Below are 14419 nucleotides of genomic sequence, written 5' to 3'. Positions count from 1 at the left end.
CACCTGGCGGCCAGTCGGGGTAAGGCACGGACGGTTTCCCCTAGAGCTGCAGTGACACCTGGTGGCCAGTCGGGATAAGGCACGGACGGTTTCCCCTAGAACGGCAGTGACACCTGGCGGCCAGTTGGGGTAAGGCACGGACGGTTTCCCCTAGAGCTGCAGTGACACCTGGTGGCCAGTCGGGGTAAGGCACGGACGGTTTCCCCTAGAGCGGCAGTGACACCTGGCGGCCAGTCGGGGTAAGGCACGGACGGTTTCCCCTAGAGCTGCAGTGACACCTGGTGGCCAGTCGGGGTAAGGCACGGACGGTTTCCCCTAGAGCGGCAGTGACACCTGGTGGCCAGTCGGGGTAAGGCACGGACGTTTTCCCCTAGAGCGGCAGTGACACCTGGTGGCCAGTCGGGGTAAGGCACGGACGGTTTCCCCTAGAGCGGCAGTGACACCTGGTGGCCAGTCGGGGTAAGGCACGGACGGTTTCCCCTAGAGCTGCAGTGACACCTGGTGGCCAGTCGGGGTAAGGCACGGACGGTTTCCCCTAGAGCGACAGTGACATCTGGTGGCCAGTCGGGGTAAGGCACGGACGGTTTCCCGTAGAGCGGCAGTGACACCTGGTGGCCAGTCGGGGTAAGGCACCTACGGTTTCCCCTAAAGCTGCAGTGACACCTGGTGTCCAGTCGGGGTAAGGCACGGATGGTTTCCCGTAGAGCGGCAGTGACCCCTGGTGGCCAGTCGGGATAAGGCACGGATGGTTTCCCCTAAAGCTGCAGTGACACCTGGTGTCCAGTCGGGGTAAGGCACGGACGGTTTCCCCTAGAGCAGCAGTGACACCTGGTGGCCACTCGGGGTAAGGCACGGACATTTTCCCCTAAAGCTGCAGTGACACCTGGTGGCCAGTCGGGGTAAGGCACGGACGGTTTCCCCTAAAGCTGGAGTGACACCTGGTGGCCAGTCGGGGTAAGGCACAGACGGTTTCCCCTAGAGCTGCAGTGACACCTGGTGGCCAGTCGGGGTAAGGCACGGACGGTTTCCCCTAGAGCGGCAGTGACACCTGGTGGCCAGTCGGGGTAAGGCACGGACGGTTTCCCCTAAAGCTGCAGTGACACCTGGTGGCCAATCGGGGTAAGGCACGGACGGTTTCCCCTAAAGCTGCAGTGACACCTGGCGGCCAGTCGGGGTAAGGCACGGACAGTTTCCCCTAGAACTGCAGTGACACCTGGTGGCCAGTTGGGGTAAGGCACGGACGGTTTCTCCTAGAGCCGCAGTGACACCTGGTGGCCAGTCGGGGTAAGGCACGGACGGTTTCCCCTAAAGCTGCAGTGACACCTGCTGGCCAGTCGGGGTAAGGCACGGACGGTTTCCCCTAGAGCTGCAGTGACAGCTGGTGGCCAGTCGGGGTAAGGCACGGAGGGTTTCCCCTAAACCTGCAGTGACACCTGGTGGCCAGTCTGGGTAAGGCACGGACGGTTTCCCCTAGAGCGGCAGTGACACCTGGTGGCCAGTCGGGGTAAGGCACGGACGGTTTCCCCTAGACCGCAGTGACACCTGGTGGCCAGTCGGGGTAAGGCACGGACGGTTTCCCCTAGAACTGCAGTGACACCTGGTGGCCAGTTGGGGTAAGGCACGGACGGTTTCTCCTAGAGCCGCAGTGACACCTGGTGGCCAGTCGGGATAAGGCACGGACGGTTTCCCCTAAAGCTGCAGTGACACCTGGTGGCCAGTCGGGGTAAGGCACGGACGGTTTCCCCTAGAGCTGCAGTGACACCTGGTGGCCAGTCGGGGTAAGGCACGGAGGGTTTCCCCTAAAGCTGCAGTGACACCTGGTGGCCAGTCTGGGTAAGGCACGGACGGTTTCCCCTAGAGCGGCAGTGACACCTGGTGGCCAGTCGGGGTAAGGCACGGACGGTTTCCCCTAAAGCTGCAGTGACACCTGGTGGCCAGTCGGGGTAAGGCACGGACGGTTTATCCTAGAGCGGCAGTGACACCTGGTGGCCAGTCGGGGTAAGGCACGGACGGTTTCCCCTAGAGCGGCAGTGACACCTGGTGGCCAGTCGCGGTAAGGCACGGACGGTTTCCCCTAGAGCGGCAGTGACACCTGGTGGCCAGTCGGGGTAAGGCACGGACGGTTTCCCCTAGAGCGGCAGTGACACCTGGTGGCCAGTCGGGGTAAGGCACGGACGGTTTTCCGTAGAGCGGCAGTGACACCTGGTGGCCAGTCGGGGTAAGGCACGGACGGTTTCCCCTAAAGCTGCAGTGACACCTGGTGTCCAGTCGGGGTAAGGCACGGACGGTTTCCCCTAAAGCTGCAGTGACACCTGGTGGCCAGTCGGGGTAAGGCACGGACGGTTTCCCCTAGAGCTGCAGTGACACCTGGTGGCCAGTCGGGGTAAGGCACGGACGGTTTCCCCTAGAGCGGCAGTGACACCTGGTGGCCAGTCGGGGTAAGGCACGGACGTTTTCCCCTAGAGCGGCAGTGACACCTGGTGGCCAGTCGGGGTAAGGCACGGACGGTTTCCCCTAGAGCGGCAGTGACACCTGGTGGCCAGTCGGGGTAATGCACGGACGGTTTCCCCTAGAGCTGCAGTGACACCTGGTGGCCAGTCGGGGTAAGGCACGGACGGTTTCCCCTAGAGCGACAGTGACATCTGGTGGCCAGTCGGGGTAAGGCACGGACGGTTTCCCGTAGAGCGGCAGTGACACCTGGTGGCCAGTCGGGGTAAGGCACCTACGGTTTCCCCTAAAGCTGCAGTGACACCTGGTGTCCAGTCGGGGTAAGGCACGGACGGTTTCCCCTAGAGCGGCAGTGACACCTGGTGGCCAGTCGGGGTAAGGCACGGACATTTTCCCCTAAAGTTGCAGTGACACCTGGTGGCCAGTCGGGGTAAGGCACGGACGGTTTCCCCTAAAGCTGCAGTGACACCTGGTGGCCAGTCGGGGTAAGGCACGGACGGTTTCCCCTAGAGCTGCAGTGACACCTGGTCGCCAGTCGGGGTAAGGCACGGACGGTTTCCCCAAGAGCGGCAGTGACACCTGGTGGCCAGTTGGTGTAAGGCACGGACGGTTTCCCCTAAAGCTGCAGTGACACCTGGTGGCCAATCGGGGTAAGGCACGGACGGTTTCCCCTAGAGCGGCAGTGACACCTGGTGTCCAGTCGGGGTAAGGCACAGACGGTTTCCCCTAAAGCTGCAGTGACACCTGGTGGCCAGTCGGGGTAAGGCACGGACGGCTTCCCCTAAAGCTGCAGTGACACCTGGTGGCCAGTCGGGGTAAGGCACGGACGGTTTCCCCTAAAGCTGCAGTGACACCTGGCGGCCAGTCGGGATAAGGCACGGACGGTTTCCCCTAGAACGGCAGTGACACCTGGCGGCCAGACGGGGTAAGGCACGGACAGTTTCCCCTAGAGCGGCAGTGACACCTGGTGGCCAGTCGGGGTAAGGCACGGACGGTTTCCCCTAGAGCGGCAGTGACACCTGGTGGCCAGTCGGGGTAAGGCACGGACGGTTTCCAGTAGAACTGCAGTGACACCTGGTGGCCAGTTGGGGTAAGGCACGGACGGTTTCTCCTAGAGCCGCAGTGACACCTGGTGGCCAGTCGTGGTAAGGCAAGGACGGTTTCCCCTAAAGCTGCAGTGACACCTGCTGGCCAGTCGGGGTAAGGCACGGACGGTTTCCCCTAGAGCTGCAGTGACACCTGGTGGCCAGTCGGGGTAAGGCACGGAGGGTTTCCCCTAAAGCTGCAGTGACACCTGGTGGCCAGTCTGGGTAAGGCACGGACGGTTTCCCCTAGAGCGGCAGTGACACCTGGTGGCCAGTCGGGGTAAGGCACGGACGGTTTCCCCTAGAGCGGCAGTGACACCTGGTGTCCAGTCGGGGTAAGGCACGGACGGTTTCCCCTAGAGCGGCAGTGACACCTGGTGGCCAGTCGGGGTAAGGCACGGACGGTTTCCCCTAAAGCGGCAGTGACACCTGGTGGCCAGTCGGGGTAAGGCACGGATGGTTTCCCCTAGAGCGGCATTGACACCTGGTGGCCAGTCGGGGTAAGGCACGGACGGTTTCCCGTAGAAGGGCAGTGACCCCTGGTGGCCAGTCGGGGTAAGGCACGGACGGTTTCCCCTAAAGCTGCAGTGACACCTGGTGTCCAGTCGGGGTAAGGCACGGACGGTTTCCCCTAGAGCAGCAGTGACACCTGGTGGCCACTCGGGGTAAGGCACGGACATTTTCCCCTAAAGCTGCAGTGACACCTGCTGGCCAGTCGGGGTAAGGCACGGACGGTTTCCCCTAAAGCTGGAGTGACACCTGGTGGCCAGTCGGGGTAAGGCACAGACGGTTTCCCCTAGAGCTGCAGTGACACCTGGTGGCCAGTCGGGGTAAGGCACGGACGGTTTCCCCTAGAGCGGCAGTGACACCTGGTGGCCAGTCGGGGTAAGGCACGGACGGTTTCCCCTAAAGCTCCAGTGACACCTGGTGGCCAATCGGGGTAAGGCACGGACGGTTTCCCCTAAAGCTGCAGTGACATCTGGCGGCCAGTCGGGGTAAGGCACGGACGGTTTCCCGTAGAGCGGCAGTGACACCTGGTGGCCAGTCGGGGTAAGGCACCTACGGTTTCCCCTAAAGCTGCAGTGACACCTGGTGTCCAGTCGGGGTAAGGCACGGATGGTTTCCCGTAGAGCGGCAGTGACCCCTGGTGGCCAGTCGGGGTAAGGCACGGACGGTTTCCCCTAAAGCTGCAGTGACACCTGGTGTCCAGTCGGGGTAAGGCACGGACGGTTTCCCCTAGAGCAGCAGTGACACCTGGTGGCCACTCGGGGTAAGGCACGGACATTTTCCCCTAAAGCTGCAGTGACACCTGGTGGCCAGTCGGGGTAAGGCACGGACGGTTTCCCCTAAAGCTGGAGTGACACCTGGTGGCCAGTCGGGGTAAGGCACAGACGGTTTCCCCTAGAGCTGCAGTGACACCTGGTGGCCAGTCGGGGTAAGGCACGGACGGTTTCCCCTAGAGCGGCAGTGACACCTGGTGGCCAGTCGGGGTAAGGCACGGACGGTTTCCCCTAAAGCTGCAGTGACACCTGGTGGCCAATCGGGGTAAGGCACGGACGGTTTCCCCTAAAGCTGCAGTGACACCTGGCGGCCAGTCGGGGTAAGGCACGGACAGTTTCCCCTAGAACTGCAGTGACACCTGGTGGCCAGTTGGGGTAAGGCACGGACGGTTTCTCCTAGAGCCGCAGTGACACCTGGTGGCCAGTCGGGGTAAGGCACGGACGGTTTCCCCTAAAGCTGCAGTGACACCTGCTGGCCAGTCGGGGTAAGGCACGGACGGTTTCCCCTAGAGCTGCAGTGACAGCTGGTGGCCAGTCGGGGTAAGGCACGGAGGGTTTCCCCTAAACCTGCAGTGACACCTGGTGGCCAGTCTGGGTAAGGCACGGACGGTTTCCCCTAGAGCGGCAGTGACACCTGGTGGCCAGTCGGGGTAAGGCACGGACGGTTTCCCCTAGACCGCAGTGACACCTGGTGGCCAGTCGGGGTAAGGCACGGACGGTTTCCCCTAGAACTGCAGTGACACCTGGTGGCCAGTTGGGGTAAGGCACGGACGGTTTCTCCTAGAGCCGCAGTGACACCTGGTGGCCAGTCGGGATAAGGCACGGACGGTTTCCCCTAAAGCTGCAGTGACACCTGGTGGCCAGTCGGGGTAAGGCACGGACGGTTTCCCCTAGAGCTGCAGTGACACCTGGTGGCCAGTCGGGGTAAGGCACGGAGGGTTTCCCCTAAAGCTGCAGTGACACCTGGTGGCCAGTCTGGGTAAGGCACGGACGGTTTCCCCTAGAGCGGCAGTGACACCTGGTGGCCAGTCGGGGTAAGGCACGGACGGTTTCCCCTAAAGCTGCAGTGACACCTGGTGGCCAGTCGGGGTAAGGCACGGACGGTTTATCCTAGAGCGGCAGTGACACCTGGTGGCCAGTCGGGGTAAGGCACGGACGGTTTCCCCTAGAGCGGCAGTGACACCTGGTGGCCAGTCGCGGTAAGGCACGGACGGTTTCCCCTAGAGCGGCAGTGACACCTGGTGGCCAGTCGGGGTAAGGCACGGACGGTTTCCCCTAGAGCGGCAGTGACACCTGGTGGCCAGTCGGGGTAAGGCACGGACGGTTTTCCGTAGAGCGGCAGTGACACCTGGTGGCCAGTCGGGGTAAGGCACGGACGGTTTCCCCTAAAGCTGCAGTGACACCTGGTGTCCAGTCGGGGTAAGGCACGGACGGTTTCCCCTAAAGCTGCAGTGACACCTGGTGGCCAGTCGGGGTAAGGCACGGACGGTTTCCCCTAGAGCTGCAGTGACACCTGGTGGCCAGTCGGGGTAAGGCACGGACGGTTTCCCCTAGAGCGGCAGTGACACCTGGTGGCCAGTCGGGGTAAGGCACGGACGTTTTCCCCTAGAGCGGCAGTGACACCTGGTGGCCAGTCGGGGTAAGGCACGGACGGTTTCCCCTAGAGCGGCAGTGACACCTGGTGGCCAGTCGGGGTAATGCACGGACGGTTTCCCCTAGAGCTGCAGTGACACCTGGTGGCCAGTCGGGGTAAGGCACGGACGGTTTCCCCTAGAGCGACAGTGACATCTGGTGGCCAGTCGGGGTAAGGCACGGACGGTTTCCCGTAGAGCGGCAGTGACACCTGGTGGCCAGTCGGGGTAAGGCACCTACGGTTTCCCCTAAAGCTGCAGTGACACCTGGTGTCCAGTCGGGGTAAGGCACGGACGGTTTCCCCTAGAGCGGCAGTGACACCTGGTGGCCAGTCGGGGTAAGGCACGGACATTTTCCCCTAAAGTTGCAGTGACACCTGGTGGCCAGTCGGGGTAAGGCACGGACGGTTTCCCCTAAAGCTGCAGTGACACCTGGTGGCCAGTCGGGGTAAGGCACGGACGGTTTCCCCTAGAGCTGCAGTGACACCTGGTCGCCAGTCGGGGTAAGGCACGGACGGTTTCCCCAAGAGCGGCAGTGACACCTGGTGGCCAGTTGGTGTAAGGCACGGACGGTTTCCCCTAAAGCTGCAGTGACACCTGGTGGCCAATCGGGGTAAGGCACGGACGGTTTCCCCTAGAGCGGCAGTGACACCTGGTGTCCAGTCGGGGTAAGGCACAGACGGTTTCCCCTAAAGCTGCAGTGACACCTGGTGGCCAGTCGGGGTAAGGCACGGACGGCTTCCCCTAAAGCTGCAGTGACAACTGGTGGCCAGTCGGGGTAAGGCACGGACGGTTTCCCCTAAAGCTGCAGTGACACCTGGCGGCCAGTCGGGATAAGGCACGCACGGTTTCCCCTAGAACGGCAGTGACACCTGGCGGCCAGACGGGGTAAGGCACGGACAGTTTCCCCTAGAGCGGCAGTGACACCTGGTGGCCAGTCGGGGTAAGGCACGGACGGTTTCCCCTAGAGCGGCAGTGACACCTGGTGGCCAGTCGGGGTAAGGCACGGACGGTTTCCAGTAGAACTGCAGTGACACCTGGTGGCCAGTTGGGGTAAGGCACGGACGGTTTCTCCTAGAGCCGCAGTGACACCTGGTGGCCAGTCGTGGTAAGGCAAGGACGGTTTCCCCTAAAGCTGCAGTGACACCTGCTGGCCAGTCGGGGTAAGGCACGGACGGTTTCCCCTAGAGCTGCAGTGACACCTGGTGGCCAGTCGGGGTAAGGCACGGAGGGTTTCCCCTAAAGCTGCAGTGACACCTGGTGGCCAGTCTGGGTAAGGCACGGACGGTTTCCCCTAGAGCGGCAGTGACACCTGGTGGCCAGTCGGGGTAAGGCACGGACGGTTTCCCCTAGAGCGGCAGTGACACCTGGTGTCCAGTCGGGGTAAGGCACGGACGGTTTCCCCTAGAGCGGCAGTGACACCTGGTGGCCAGTCGGGGTAAGGCACGGACGGTTTCCCCTAGAGCGGCAGTGACACCTGGTGGCCAGTCGGGGTAAGGCACGGACGGTTTCCCCTAAAGCGGCAGTGACACCTGGTGGCCAGTCGGGGTAAGGCACGGATGGTTTCCCCTAGAGCGGCATTGACACCTGGTGGCCAGTCGGGGTAAGGCACGGACGGTTTCCCGTAGAAGGGCAGTGACCCCTGGTGGCCAGTCGGGGTAAGGCACGGACGGTTTCCCCTAAAGCTGCAGTGACACCTGGTGTCCAGTCGGGGTAAGGCACGGACGGTTTCCCCTAGAGCAGCAGTGACACCTGGTGGCCACTCGGGGTAAGGCACGGACATTTTCCCCTAAAGCTGCAGTGACACCTGCTGGCCAGTCGGGGTAAGGCACGGACGGTTTCCCCTAAAGCTGGAGTGACACCTGGTGGCCAGTCGGGGTAAGGCACAGACGGTTTCCCCTAGAGCTGCAGTGACACCTGGTGGCCAGTCGGGGTAAGGCACGGACGGTTTCCCCTAGAGCGGCAGTGACACCTGGTGGCCAGTCGGGGTAAGGCACGGACGGTTTCCCCTAAAGCTCCAGTGACACCTGGTGGCCAATCGGGGTAAGGCACGGACGGTTTCCCCTAAAGCTGCAGTGACATCTGGCGGCCAGTCGGGGTAAGGCACGGACGGTTTCCCCTAGAACTGCAGTGACACCTGGTGGCCAGTTGGGGTAAGGCACGGAAGGTTTCTCCTAGAGCCGCAGTGACACGTGGTGGCCAGTCGGGGTAAGGCACGGACGGTTTCCCCTAGAGCTGCAGTGACACCTGGTGGCCAGTCGGGGTAAGGCACGGAGGGTTTCCCCTAAAGCTGCAGTGACACCTGGTGGCCAGTCTGGGTAAGGCACGGACGGTTTCCCCTAGAGCGGCAGTGACACCTGGTGGCCAGTCGGGGTAAGGCACGGACGGTTTCCCCTAAAGCTGCAGTGACACCTGGTGGCCAGTCGGGGTAAGGCACGGACGCTTTATCCTAGAGCGGCAATGACACCTGGTGGCCAGTCGGGGTAAGGCACGGACGGTTTCCCCTAGAGCTGCAGTGACACCTGGTGGCCAGTCGGGATAAGGCACGGACGGTTTCCCCTAGAGCGGCAGTGACACCTGGTGGCCAGTCGGGGTAAGGCACGGACGGTTCCCCCTAGAGCGGCAGTGACACCTGGTGGCCAGTCGGGGTAAGGCACGGACGGTTTCCCCTATAGCGGCAGTGACACCTGGTGGCCAGTCGGGGTAAGGCACGGATGGTTCCCCCTAGAGCGGCAGTGACACCTGGTGGCCAGTCGGGGTAAGGCACGGATGGTTCCCCCTAGAGCGGCAGTGACACCTGATGGCCAGTCTGGGTAAGGCACGGACGTTTTCCCCTAGAGCGACAGTGACACCTGGTGGCCAGTCGGGGTAAGGCACGGACGGTTTCCCCTAGACCGCAGTGACACCTGGTGGCCAGTCGGGGTAAGGCACGGACGGTTTCCCCTAGAACTGCAGTGACACCTGGTGGCCAGTTGGGTTAAGGCATGGACGGTTTCTCCTAGAGCCGCAGTGACACCTGGTGGCCAGTCGGGGTAAGGCACGGACGGTTTCCCCTAAAGCTGCAGTGACACCTGGTGGCCAGTCGGGGTAAGGCACGGACGGTTTCCCCTAGAGCGGCAGTGACACCTGGTAGCCAGTCGGGGTAAGGCACGGACGGTTTCCCCTAGAGCGGCAGTGACACCTGGTGGCCAGTCGGGGTAAGGCACGGACGGTTCCCCCTAGAGCGGCAGTGACACCTGATGGCCAGTCGGGGTAAGGCACGGACGGTTTCCCCTAGAGCGACAGTGACACCTGGTGGCCAGTTGGGGGAAGGCACGGACGGTTTCTCCTAGACCGCAGTGACACCTGGTGGCCCGTCGGGGTAAGGCACGGACGGTTTCCCCTAGAACTGCAGTGACACCTGGTGGCCAGTTGGGGTAAGGCACGGACGGTTTCTCCTAGAGCCGCAGTGACACCTGGTGGCCAGTCGGGGTAAGGCACGGACGGTTTCCCCTAAAGCTGCAGTGACACCTGCTGGCCAGTCGGGGTAAGGCACGGACGGTTTCCCCTAGAGCGGCAGTGACACCTGGTGGCCAGTCGGGGTAATGCACGGACGGTTTCCCCTAGAGCTGCAGTGACACCTGGTGGCCAGTCGGGGTAAGGCACGGACGGTTTCCCCTAGAGCGACAGTGACATCTGGTGGCCAGTCGGGGTAAGGCACGGACGGTTTCCCGTAGAGCGGCAGTGACACCTGGTGGCCAGTCGGGGTAAGGCACCTACGGTTTCCCCTAAAGCTGCAGTGACACCTGGTGTCCAGTCGGGGTAAGGCACGGACGGTTTCCCCTAGAGCGGCAGTGACACCTGGTGGCCAGTCGGGGTAAGGCACGGACATTTTCCCCTAAAGTTGCAGTGACACCTGGTGGCCAGTCGGGGTAAGGCACGGACGGTTTCCCCTAAAGCTGCAGTGACACCTGGTGGCCAGTCGGGGTAAGGCACGGACGGTTTCCCCTAGAGCTGCAGTGACACCTGGTCGCCAGTCGGGGTAAGGCACGGACGGTTTCCCCAAGAGCGGCAGTGACACCTGGTGGCCAGTTGGTGTAAGGCACGGACGGTTTCCCCTAAAGCTGCAGTGACACCTGGTGGCCAATCGGGGTAAGGCACGGACGGTTTCCCCTAGAGCGGCAGTGACACCTGGTGTCCAGTCGGGGTAAGGCACAGACGGTTTCCCCTAAAGCTGCAGTGACACCTGGTGGCCAGTCGGGGTAAGGCACGGACGGCTTCCCCTAAAGCTGCAGTGACACCTGGTGGCCAGTCGGGGTAAGGCACGGACGGTTTCCCCTAAAGCTGCAGTGACACCTGGCGGCCAGTCGGGATAAGGCACGGACGGTTTCCCCTAGAACGGCAGTGACACCTGGCGGCCAGACGGGGTAAGGCACGGACAGTTTCCCCTAGAGCGGCAGTGACACCTGGTGGCCAGTCGGGGTAAGGCACGGACGGTTTCCCCTAGAGCGGCAGTGACACCTGGTGGCCAGTCGGGGTAAGGCACGGACGGTTTCCAGTAGAACTGCAGTGACACCTGGTGGCCAGTTGGGGTAAGGCACGGACGGTTTCTCCTAGAGCCGCAGTGACACCTGGTGGCCAGTCGTGGTAAGGCAAGGACGGTTTCCCCTAAAGCTGCAGTGACACCTGCTGGCCAGTCGGGGTAAGGCACGGACGGTTTCCCCTAGAGCTGCAGTGACACCTGGTGGCCAGTCGGGGTAAGGCACGGAGGGTTTCCCCTAAAGCTGCAGTGACACCTGGTGGCCAGTCTGGGTAAGGCACGGACGGTTTCCCCTAGAGCGGCAGTGACACCTGGTGGCCAGTCGGGGTAAGGCACGGACGGTTTCCCCTAGAGCGGCAGTGACACCTGGTGTCCAGTCGGGGTAAGGCACGGACGGTTTCCCCTAGAGCGGCAGTGACACCTGGTGGCCAGTCGGGGTAAGGCACGGACGGTTTCCCCTAGAGCGGCAGTGACACCTGGTGGCCAGTCGGGGTAAGGCACGGACGGTTTCCCCTAAAGCGGCAGTGACACCTGGTGGCCAGTCGGGGTAAGGCACGGATGGTTTCCCCTAGAGCGGCATTGACACCTGGTGGCCAGTCGGGGTAAGGCACGGACGGTTTCCCGTAGAAGGGCAGTGACCCCTGGTGGCCAGTCGGGGTAAGGCACGGACGGTTTCCCCTAAAGCTGCAGTGACACCTGGTGTCCAGTCGGGGTAAGGCACGGACGGTTTCCCCTAGAGCAGCAGTGACACCTGGTGGCCACTCGGGGTAAGGCACGGACATTTTCCCCTAAAGCTGCAGTGACACCTGCTGGCCAGTCGGGGTAAGGCACGGACGGTTTCCCCTAAAGCTGGAGTGACACCTGGTGGCCAGTCGGGGTAAGGCACAGACGGTTTCCCCAAGAGCTGCAGTGACACCTGGTGGCCAGTCGGGGTAAGGCACGGACGGTTTCCCCTAGAGCGGCAGTGACACCTGGTGGCCAGTCGGGGTAAGGCACGGACGGTTTCCCCTAAAGCTCCAGTGACACCTGGTGGCCAATCGGGGTAAGGCACGGACGGTTTCCCCTAAAGCTGCAGTGACATCTGGCGGCCAGTCGGGGTAAGGCACGGACGGTTTCCCCTAGAACTGCAGTGACACCTGGTGGCCAGTTGGGGTAAGGCACGGAAGGTTTCTCCTAGAGCCGCAGTGACACGTGGTGGCCAGTCGGGGTAAGGCACGGACGGTTTCCCCTAGAGCTGCAGTGACACCTGGTGGCCAGTCGGGGTAAGGCACGGAGGGTTTCCCCTAAAGCTGCAGTGACACCTGGTGGCCAGTCTGGGTAAGGCACGGACGGTTTCCCCTAGAGCGGCAGTGACACCTGGTGGCCAGTCGGGGTAAGGCACGGACGGTTTCCCCTAAAGCTGCAGTGACACCTGGTGGCCAGTCGGGGTAAGGCACGGACGCTTTATCCTAGAGCGGCAATGACACCTGGTGGCCAGTCGGGGTAAGGCACGGACGGTTTCCCCTAGAGCTGCAGTGACACCTGGTGGCCAGTCGGGATAAGGCACGGACGGTTTCCCCTAGAGCGGCAGTGACACCTGGTGGCCAGTCGGGGTAAGGCACGGACGGTTCCCCCTAGAGCGGCAGTGACACCTGGTGGCCAGTCGGGGTAAGGCACGGACGGTTTCCCCTATAGCGGCAGTGACACCTGGTGGCCAGTCGGGGTAAGGCACGGATGGTTCCCCCTAGAGCGGCAGTGACACCTGGTGGCCAGTCGGGGTAAGGCACGGATGGTTCCCCCTAGAGCGGCAGTGACACCTGATGGCCAGTCTGGGTAAGGCACGGACGTTTTCCCCTAGAGCGACAGTGACACCTGGTGGCCAGTCGGGGTAAGGCACGGACGGTTTCCCCTAGACCGCAGTGACACCTGGTGGCCAGTCGGGGTAAGGCACGGACGGTTTCCCCTAGAACTGCAGTGACACCTGGTGGCCAGTTGGGTTAAGGCATGGACGGTTTCTCCTAGAGCCGCAGTGACAGCTGGTGGCCAGTCGGGGTAAGGCACGGACGGTTTCCCCTAAAGCTGCAGTGACACCTGGTGGCCAGTCGGGGTAAGGCACGGACGGTTTCCCCTAGAGCGGCAGTGACACCTGGTAGCCAGTCGGGGTAAGGCACGGACGGTTTCCCCTAGAGCGGCAGTGACACCTGGTGGCCAGTCGGGGTAAGGCACGGACGGTTCCCCCTAGAGCGGCAGTGACACCTGATGGCCAGTCGGGGTAAGGCACGGACGGTTTCCCCTAGAGCGACAGTGACACCTGGTGGCCAGTTGGGGGAAGGCACGGACGGTTTCTCCTAGACCGCAGTGACACCTGGTGGCCCGTCGGGGTAAGGCACGGACGGTTTCCCCTAGAACTGCAGTGACACCTGGTGGCCAGTTGGGGTAAGGCACGGACGGTTTCTCCTAGAGCCGCAGTGACACCTGGTGGCCAGTCGGGGTAAGGCACGGACGGTTTCCCCTAAAGCTGCAGTGACACCTGCTGGCCAGTCGGGGTAAGGCACGGACGGTTTCCCCTAAAGCTGCAGTGACAGCTGGTGGCCAGTCGGGGTAAGGCACGGAGGGTTTCCCCTAAAGCTGCAGTGACACCTGGTGGCCAGTCTGGGTAAGGCACGGACGGTTTCCCCTAGAGCGGCAGTGACACCTGGTGGCCAGTCGGGGTAAGGCACGGACGGTTTCCCCTAGAACTGCAGTGACACCTGGTGGCCAGTCGGGGTAAGGCACGGACGGTTTCCCCTAAAGCTGCAGTGACACCTGGTGTCCAGTCGGGGTAAGGCACGGACGGTTTCCCCTAAAGCTGCAGTGACACCTGGTGGCCAGTCGGGGTAAGGCACGGACGGTTTCCCCTAGAGCGGCAGTGACACCTGGTGGCCAGTTGGGGTAAGGCACGGACGGTTTCCCCTAAAGCTGCAGTGACACCTGGTGGCCAATCGGGGTAAGGCACGGACGGTTTCCCCTAAAGCTGCAGTGACACCTGGTGGCCAATCGGGGTAAGGCACGGACGGTTTCCCCTAGAGCGGCAGTGACACCTGGTGGCCAGTCGGGGTAAGGCACGGACGGTTTCCCCTAGAGCGGCAGTGACACCTGGTGGCCAGTCGGGGTAAGGCACAGACGGTTTCCCCTAAAGCTGCAGTGACACCTGGTGGCCAGTCAGGATAAGGCACGGACGGTTTCCCCTAGAACGGCAGTGACACCTGGCGGCCAGTTGGGGTAAGGCACGGACGGTTTCCCCTAGAGCTGCAGTGACACCTGGTGGCCAGTCGGGATAAGGCACGGACGGTTTCCCCTAGAACGGCAGTGACACCTGGCGGCCAGTCGGGGTAAGGCACGGACAGTTTCCCCTAGAGCGGCAGTGACACCTGGTGGCCAGTCGGGGTAAGGCACGGACGGTTTCCCCTAGAGCGGCAGTGACACCTGGTGGCCAGT

Source organism: Natator depressus, chromosome 28 (genome assembly GCF_965152275.1).
Source record: "Natator depressus isolate rNatDep1 chromosome 28, rNatDep2.hap1, whole genome shotgun sequence".
Taxonomy (NCBI): Eukaryota; Metazoa; Chordata; order Testudines; family Cheloniidae; genus Natator; species Natator depressus.
Note: the sequence above shows the minus strand (reverse complement) of the source record.